Here is an 8,475-nt window from a genome sequence, read left to right as displayed (position 1 = left end):
ATCATTAGTCACGTCATTTTAGAATGTCTGAAATTCTCATCATTTCCTATTTCATTTGTTAATTTTAATCGCAGAATAGTGGATGAATGAAAAATAAATAAAATTTCTCAGTTCTATAATAATCACCAAAAATAAAGATGGTTTCTCTACCTGAAACTAGGTTTTGACATTGCAATTTCAAAATACTACCCCATCTCACCCATTTGGCATTTGATAGAATTTAGCAAACTGTCTTTGAGATTTTAGATTTCCTTAAATCCCATTTTCAGTTTTTCAACGTTGTCTGGATCCAGACTGTGATTTTTAAATTTCATGATGTTTTGTAGTTTTACCAGGACAATTTTTTTCACCTGCCATTAAAAAGTAGACCTTAAGATTAACTTTTTTGTGTAACTTGAACTGCTTTAAAATGATTTATTGTTTTTGACCCATAATAAAACTGAGCGAAACACTCGCACATACTGTTGTACATCTTGTGGAATTTGTCGGCTTGTACCTATAATCTTGCTTTGAGTTACTAGATGATTCTTTAGTAAAGCAGCAATAAGAATGTTTTTGCCTTTTAATAGAAATTTGTGTTTTAACTGTTATGACCAATAAATATTGAAAGATTTCTCTTTTTTATAGTCTAGTCCTTAGAGTTACTATTAGATTATATGAATACACTGACCACTAATTGTAATTTATTATCTGTGGTTGGAAAAATTGCTTTATATTTAAATAGCAACTTTAAATTGGCAACGTCCGTGGATTTTGTAATTAAGGAAACATTTGTTTCGACTAATGGAAAAGCTGGCAGAATCCTGATGCCTTGAACTGTTCTTTCTCCACCTGAACAGCTGTAAATTTTAAGGGAATGAAGGAATGGACAAATTGTCAGTTCAGGGTTCAGTATCAGTGAATAATGTGGAAAATCAGTGTTTTTTTGGTCTTTTGGCTTATGTTTGCCTTTATGTAAAATTAACTAATAAAATTACTGGATTTCTCTATTGGGTTTGAGATTTTCATGTGGAATGTATACTATATCCAATTATCTTTTTGGGGGGATAGCAAACACTTGTTATGAAAAAGCAGAAATTTACATTTTTGTTTAATTAATGTAGATTTTAGGATTTCACTAAAGAAAGGCATCTAATCACAATCGATAGCATCTGAGATTGTAGTCTGCCATTATCCACAGGGGACACGTTCCAAGACCTCCAGTGGATGCCTGAAACCACAGATAGTACCAAATCCCATATTTACAGATGTTCCTTGACTTATGATGGGTTTACTTCTCAATAAACCCATCGTAAGTTGAAAATATTGTAAGTCAAAAATGCCTTTAATGGTGCCCTATGGAGTATTGGTTGTTTACCCTCATGAATGCATGGCTGTCTGGGAACTGTGGCTCATTGCCGCTTCCCGGTATCACAAGAGAGTATCATACCACATATCACTAGCCCAAGGAAAGAGCAAAATTCAGAATTTGAAGTACAGTTTCTACTCAATGTGTATTGTTTTTACACTGTCATAAAGATGAAAGATCGTAACTCGAACCGCTGTTAAATTGGGGGCCCTCTGTCCTGTTTTTGTTGTTGTTCTTATACATACCTATGATAAAGTTTAATTTATAAATTAGGCACAGTAAGAGATAAACAATAAGTAATAAAATAGAACAATTTATAATGTAATAAAAATTATATGAATGTGGCGAGAATCTCTCAAAATACCTTATTGTGTGGTAAGATGAAATGAGGTGAATGACGTAAGCATTATGACAGTGTTAAGCTACTACTGACCTTCTGACAACACACCAGAAGGATGATCTGCTTTGGGTGATCCTGGCTCATAGTCAGAAGCAGATGATGTCGACTGGGAAAATTTTCCTACCATAGGTAACCAAAGCTGGAAAGTGAAACCACAGATAAAGGGAGTACTGCTGTACTTGAAGTATTAACTCATATTCCATTTGGGGCCATTATAAAATCTACTGTGATGTGCCATTGATTCAGTATTTTTTTCAAAAAAGATTTAAATAATTATAGATTCTCAAAGAAAGTTCTTTAAAGATCATCTTATCCATATGACTTCTCAATATCTGGGCCTAAGTTATCGCAAGAAACCACCACACCCCCACATAAACCAAACCTGGTATTCAGGATGCACAGATGTCTTAGGTTTTCTTTTTTCAAACAACCCATGACTTAAAAAAAAAAAAATGCATCTGTTTAAAAGCATTATTGACAATAGTAGCATTTTATCCAATTGGTTTTTTAATCTGATGATAAAAAATAGTTATTCTGGTGTTCAGTTTTTTTAATGTTACACAGGTTATCCCAGACCTCTTGAATGAGAAGGAAGAAATGTACCTGAACAATTTGATAATGGGATCAGAGACTTGAGTAACCTGCTATTATGGATCATCTTCTAAATGAAATAATTCTCTCCTCCCAAATGATCTGTTTCCAGTTATTTTTTTAAATCAAGATCACCAATGATATGCTTATATAATTAAGTTCAGTGAACATCTTTCAGACTTTAACGATTCTTGCAATATTTCACATTGTTTTCTCTTAATTTCATAACTTTTCCTGTGGCTTCTGAGACACTGCTTTCTGAGAGTCTCACAAATCCTGAGAGTCCCGTGCTTAAGACAAGTAGTGGTCTGTTCTTACCCACGAGACATAATTGAAAGTCATGACTGAAGACCTTCCATGATCTTGATCCTGCTTACCCTTTCAACTTCTCTTGCCACTTCCTTGTTTCTCGTCTTGGATGTTCTGTGAACACTGCCTTTGAGTCACAACATGTAGGCCATTTTACCTTTTCTGAAAACTTTCTCTAAGCACACCACTACAGAACTTTTTCTTTACATAGCACTTTCACATGAGTACTAGAGTTGCTTATCCATGTCTTTCCTACTATACTCTTGAACCTGTGAAGGTTGTGATGGCTCTTTCCCACCATTGTGTTCTCTGAACCTTATAAAATGCCTGGCACATGGCAGGTGTTGAGTGAACCAATGAAGCTTCATTGATATCTGTAAATATATATGTGTATATACATGTATATTCCACAGGTTGAATAGTTTTTCAAAATTTCCAGCTTTTTATTCTACCAATTGATTCTAGAAATTGGTATAACAGTCTTAAACCTCATTTAGGCATTCTTTTTATAAGTCACTTGAGTTTATATGAACTACTACAACCACAGTGCTGCAAAAGCAGCACTCTTTCAAGTAGGTTTTTCTTAGGTAAAGAGTACTCATGATTTAGTAGGTGGGGTTCTTGCGGAAAAGATCCAGAATCAGACCGGCGAGAAACCAAGCAGCATTTGGAGAGTTGGAGAACTCAGGTTTACTACACTGGCGGACCCAGAGGAGCTAGTGCTTTGAAGATCTGGGCCCAGAGCTCAGTTGCAACACTTCTTATATAGACCTGATTGGGTAATTTGAACTCAGGCCACTACAAAATGGCGGTAGTCACTATGGTTGCAGGTAGTTACAAAGTGCTACAAAGCACGGGAGTTGCTGGGGTTACAAACATTTTGCTTAGAACAAGCAAATGGAAGGTGAGTCTTTAGTCAGTTTTGGGTACAGCCCATGTATCAAGCATATTTACAGAAGCAGAACAGAGAGCTGATTAGCCTTTTGAATGAAAATTCCTCTTCAAGGTTGATTGTAGATTTTTTAAATTTCTAGATATAATATAGGAAAGGACTTTATTAGGTATTTTCTTATTATGCTAGGTTTGATTCATATAAAAGTAACAACTGATCGATAACATATTGAAAGTTTGTTTCTTATGCAGTAAGTGTTCCAGAGTTAAATGCTACTTTTGTAAAGCTAGGATTTAAATATAACAAATATGCTTTTGGAATTTGGTAAATTAAGAGAATAAGACCATTTAATGGACGCATTATCGAACCACCTCATGTATAATTTAACTGAATACCCATTTTATTTTTCTCACGCAAGGATTAATGAACCTAATTCTAACTTGTTTTTCTTTCAGTGACTACATGTGATCATCAAGATAATTTACAAATATTTGCTAAGAATTTACAGTGATTCCGTACTGCCAAATGTGTATCAGTGAAAACTTTCTGTATTGTAGTCACATTAGCATTGTAGGGCTTGTTCTAGGGGTCCCTTTCTGGTCTCAATTTCTTCTCTGTGCGTGCTTAAATAACCTTGTTTTTCTTCTTGGAGTATTTTCCTAACTGTCCTTTGTTAGTCATTTTTGTTCCAGAGCAGATTCTTGTAAGTAACCTTCATTGACTGTCAAACCTTGATTGTTTCCTTAGTTTGTGTTCTACTAAATGTATCAGGCTCATACCTTAATATCTGTAGTTTTGGTCTTGAAATGTTACTTGTTTTCCAGAGTAGATCCCTCTCTGCAGAGGTTGGGGGCAGGCTCCTAGGTTTGCTTCTTGTTTTAACAAGTTTCAGCTCACAGTGTTTATTGAAGAGAGAAGTTACATACATATTTACTATGTTTCTCATTGTTTCCTTTTAGATTTATTACCCTGAGTTATTTGTTTTTAAGTCTTGTGTTTTACCCAAGTTTTGGATATGTGTGTGTGTAGTTGCTACTCTTTGGACTAATAATTTTCTGGTTATTAGCTATAAAATTTACTAATTACCTAATGTACATTTTCTTAACTGGGGTTTCAGTATTTTTTTAAATTAATTTATTTAATTGAAATGATTTAAATTTTTTGATCAATATTTTGATCAGTATTAGTTCTTTTGGGAGGCTGCCAGTTTATACTTGTTTCCTGCACTAGCCTCTTGTGTTCCTCCAGCATAAAGACTATCCTGTTGGTTGTACAGTGGGGTCACATCAAGTGTGCTTTTAACTAAAATGAATTCAGTTATGCTTGGTTGGCAAAAAGAAAAAAAAAGATCTAACTGTGCCGATGATTCCCTTTGTCTTTCACTTCATAACCCTTCACCCTGGCGTCAGTAGTGAGCAAGATACAATACCTGAATGTTTCCTTTTTTTCACATCCAGAATGTGAATCTGGATGTGATTCTAATGATGAAGATTCATATTCATAAAACATGCATGACAGTTTATGCAGTAGAGGAGTAAAGTTTAGGCAATCCGGAGTCTGATTGCTTGAGTTTGAATCCTGCTTTGGGCAAATTTCTCAATCTCTCTGGGTATCAGTTTCTTTAAATGCAAAATGGGGATAATAGCACCTTGAATCTCAAAGAATTTTTTAAAGTGATTTTTGACAGTTAATTTTTGCCTCATGCATTAACTTCAGGCTTCCTTATAAGATTTGACTCCAAATATTTGTTGAATTCATTTAGCAGAATCACAGGGTCATGGAGTTGACTCTGCTGGACAGATATTCACTGTGAAGAGATGAAACTCAGATCTTGGATGGAAAAGGCAGAGTTTTCTATTAGTTTAAGTAATACCTTGATAAACTAGGTAGAAATAAAGCTCTTTTCTTTTTTATAGTTCAACTGTATTCTTACTGGTATTTGCTAAGTTTAAATTTATGACCATGTATTGCTCGTGGAAATTGAGTACAGTACATAGTACCTAATCTTTTAGAAAGAGATTAGTATTTTTTGAACCCACCAAAGTTACATGTAGGAGGCCAGAGCAGCAGGAGAGGAGTAATGGGAGTTTGGAGTCTTGTGTGTAAGCAGTGGGAGTAACTAGAGGGTTTTGAGCAGGGAATGTCATGATCCAGTTTACTTGCTTAAAAGATCTTATAGATCAATTAGAAACTAATTTGTTGTAAGAAATGCAAGGGGAAGATGCATTTTCACAGAAATTTAGGGTAAAATATGATAGAATGTTCAGTACCTTAAAAAGACTACCAAAACCAGAAGTGATTTCCAACAAAATAAATTAGTCTTTTAAATCTCCTTAGTAGCTTTAAACTTTTTCCTCCAGTGCATTTATAATTTCTGCCTGGTATTGGCCTCAGAGCTTATGAAAGTAGGATCTAGACCCTGACATAGCAAAGGCTGGTGTCAATTGATAATCTGGCATTGTGCTAACCAATTTTTTGTTCTAAATTCTATCAGTGGGCCAAAATAATGAGCTTTTTTGTACTGTCCTTGTTGTAATGTCATTCTTTCTCTGCATTTTTATTAATGAAAGGAAGCAGTTGGGCAGAAAAGAATGAAGGTGGTGGTGACTAGAAAGTGATAAAGATGTTAACCAAGATTGAGCACTACACAAATGTAGTTTGGTTTCTTTCTCGAGTGACAGTGTTGGAGCAATAGAAGAAAATTTGCAATTTGGTGGTTTGCCTATGTAATTTGATCATTTTCTATGTATTGTCGTTCAGAGTATTGTTTTTTCTACACTACAGTAAGGAAAGAAAATTAAGCAGACTCTGGTTTTGGCCTGAGAGGATGAAAAATTTATAATAATTTTTAAAAGGAAGCCATTATAAAACTTGGATAAATGGGCGGCGGTGGTGGGGGGGAATAGCTAATTAAAAGATTCAGTTGGTTGGCTTTTTTAGGTAATTTAGACTTTGCTGAATAAAAATAAGAAATATCTGTATTTCTAAGCAGAGGAAGCCTTGTGTACCTATCCAGATTTCTCTCTATTCTTCTAACTTGTCAATCCTCACTGTGACTGCCTCTCCTTGTGATATCATTTAGCCTTAAACTTCAGGTAGACAGGAAAGAGTTCATTACCTGTTTATGCTAATGAAACAAGGTCATTACTCTGCCCAGAGAATGTTTTTATTTAGTTTGCAAATCTTTAGTAAAAATACTAAATAAATCTTCAGTATGTTTGTAGTCAGACATACTTCTCACATGCATTTCATATGCCACATTATTTTCTGTATAAACAGCCCTCTAGTTTAGAATGTGAAGTAGCTGTTCTCAATGACATAGAAACACTCTAAACTTTTTGCAAGAAATTGAAATGTTTTTCTTTCCTTTATATTTAATGTCAAAAGTAAGGGAGTTTCATTATTTTGAAGTTTTATTAGTCACCATAGGGTTCATGATTATGATGTGTTTGTGTGTTCTTGGCAGATTGTGCCTTTTATCAATAAAACTGTCCTGCGTTCCATCTAAGGCTTTTGAATATTTTACCTAAGACTGCCTTCTTTTAGTTAATATTTGCCTTCTGTAATTTCTTTACATTCTTTTTGACCTGTCATTCCATTTTAGGTCATGTCTTATAAGCAGCATAGTTATTTTTTATTTTAAATAGTTTGAAATTTTTTTAATATGGTGATTTAACCTATTTACATTTGTTGTTAGTGACTTGTTTAACGATTCCTGCGGTTAGTACCCTGCTTTTTTGTGTCTTCCTTTATCCTCCTCTTCCTGCTTTGTGTTGTATTGCTCATCTGTCCCATTCTAGGGTTTATTTTTACTGATAAGAAAGTTGTAGATCTCCATTTCGGTATAAGATTTTAAGTTCAAGATAATCTTTCTTCAGAACTTTGAAGTTGTTACCCCATTATTTTTTAGTACCTAATATTGGCGACAGTCTGCACAAGTTTGATTCTTTATCCTTTATAGGTAATCTTTTCTACCTAAAAAAAAACTCAGGACTTTTTGTTGTGACATTTCATTGTGATATGTCAAAAATGTGTGTCATTTATTTCCAACTCCAGGAATTTTTCTAATATTTCCTTAGAAACTCCTTTCTATGTCTAGATACTCCTAAACTTCAGATAAATAAATATTGGAACGTCTGGATTTATACTCCATGTCATTTAACTTTTCCTCCAAACTTCTTACCTCCCTATCCTTTGTTTTCATTGCATTCTAGTAGACTTCCTTGGCTCCCATTTCTACTTGTTAATTTCTTTTCAATGATGCCCATCCCAATATACAACCCATCCATTTGGTTAATTGTTGTAATCTTTTTTTAAATTTCAAGATGTCTAATTGTTGCTCTTTAAAAGCACTCCCCCTGCCCTTTTAATGACTGTGATAGCTTCCCATTCCTCTGGTATTAAATTTTGTTTGGTTTATTCTGCTTTCTTAAATACTAATATTCTACTTGAGTTCAGTGCCTCTTTTATGGTATTAATTTTCCTTTATGTTAACAATTCTTGACAGTAGTCTTTTGAAAGACAGGCAAGGTATTCCTGTCACTTGTCTCTGGATATAGGGGATCTTTATTCTTTCTAATAAACATAGCTGTACTCCAGTATGACTTCCGCTTTTCTCAGCGGAGTGGAGGACTTCGGAGCTTGCTTCAAATGCAGTTTTCCAGCAATTACCTTGATAATTGTCCCCCATAGTCAACAGTTACATAAGAGATTTCTAGTTGTCTTCTATTATAGATGTTTTGTGCCAAGGAATTTTACTGTCAAAGTTTATGGAAGTTGATTAAAGCTATTGACAAATGGAAGATTTTATTTTCATATTAATTATTTGGTTTCTTTCATCCTCTCACATCCTAGTTTTAAAATATGAATATTCCTTGTTGATAGTGGTTTGCTTAATCTAGCTGTTTAATATTCTGAACTTAGTTTCCTACTAAT

General features: G+C 34.2%; 1 protein-coding gene across 1 annotated transcript in view; it reads left to right on the top strand.

The window, feature by feature from the left end:
• Positions 1–8,475, top strand: part of TOMM70 (translocase of outer mitochondrial membrane 70) — a 32,745-nt gene that overhangs the window by 2,040 nt on the left and 22,230 nt on the right. The window lies entirely within an intron of this gene.

Source organism: Pteropus medius, unplaced genomic scaffold (genome assembly GCF_902729225.1).
Source record: "Pteropus medius unplaced genomic scaffold, Ma_sr-lr_union100, whole genome shotgun sequence".
Classification (NCBI taxonomy): Eukaryota; Metazoa; Chordata; class Mammalia; order Chiroptera; family Pteropodidae; genus Pteropus; species Pteropus medius.
This window is presented reverse-complemented; position numbering and strand designations above follow the sequence as displayed.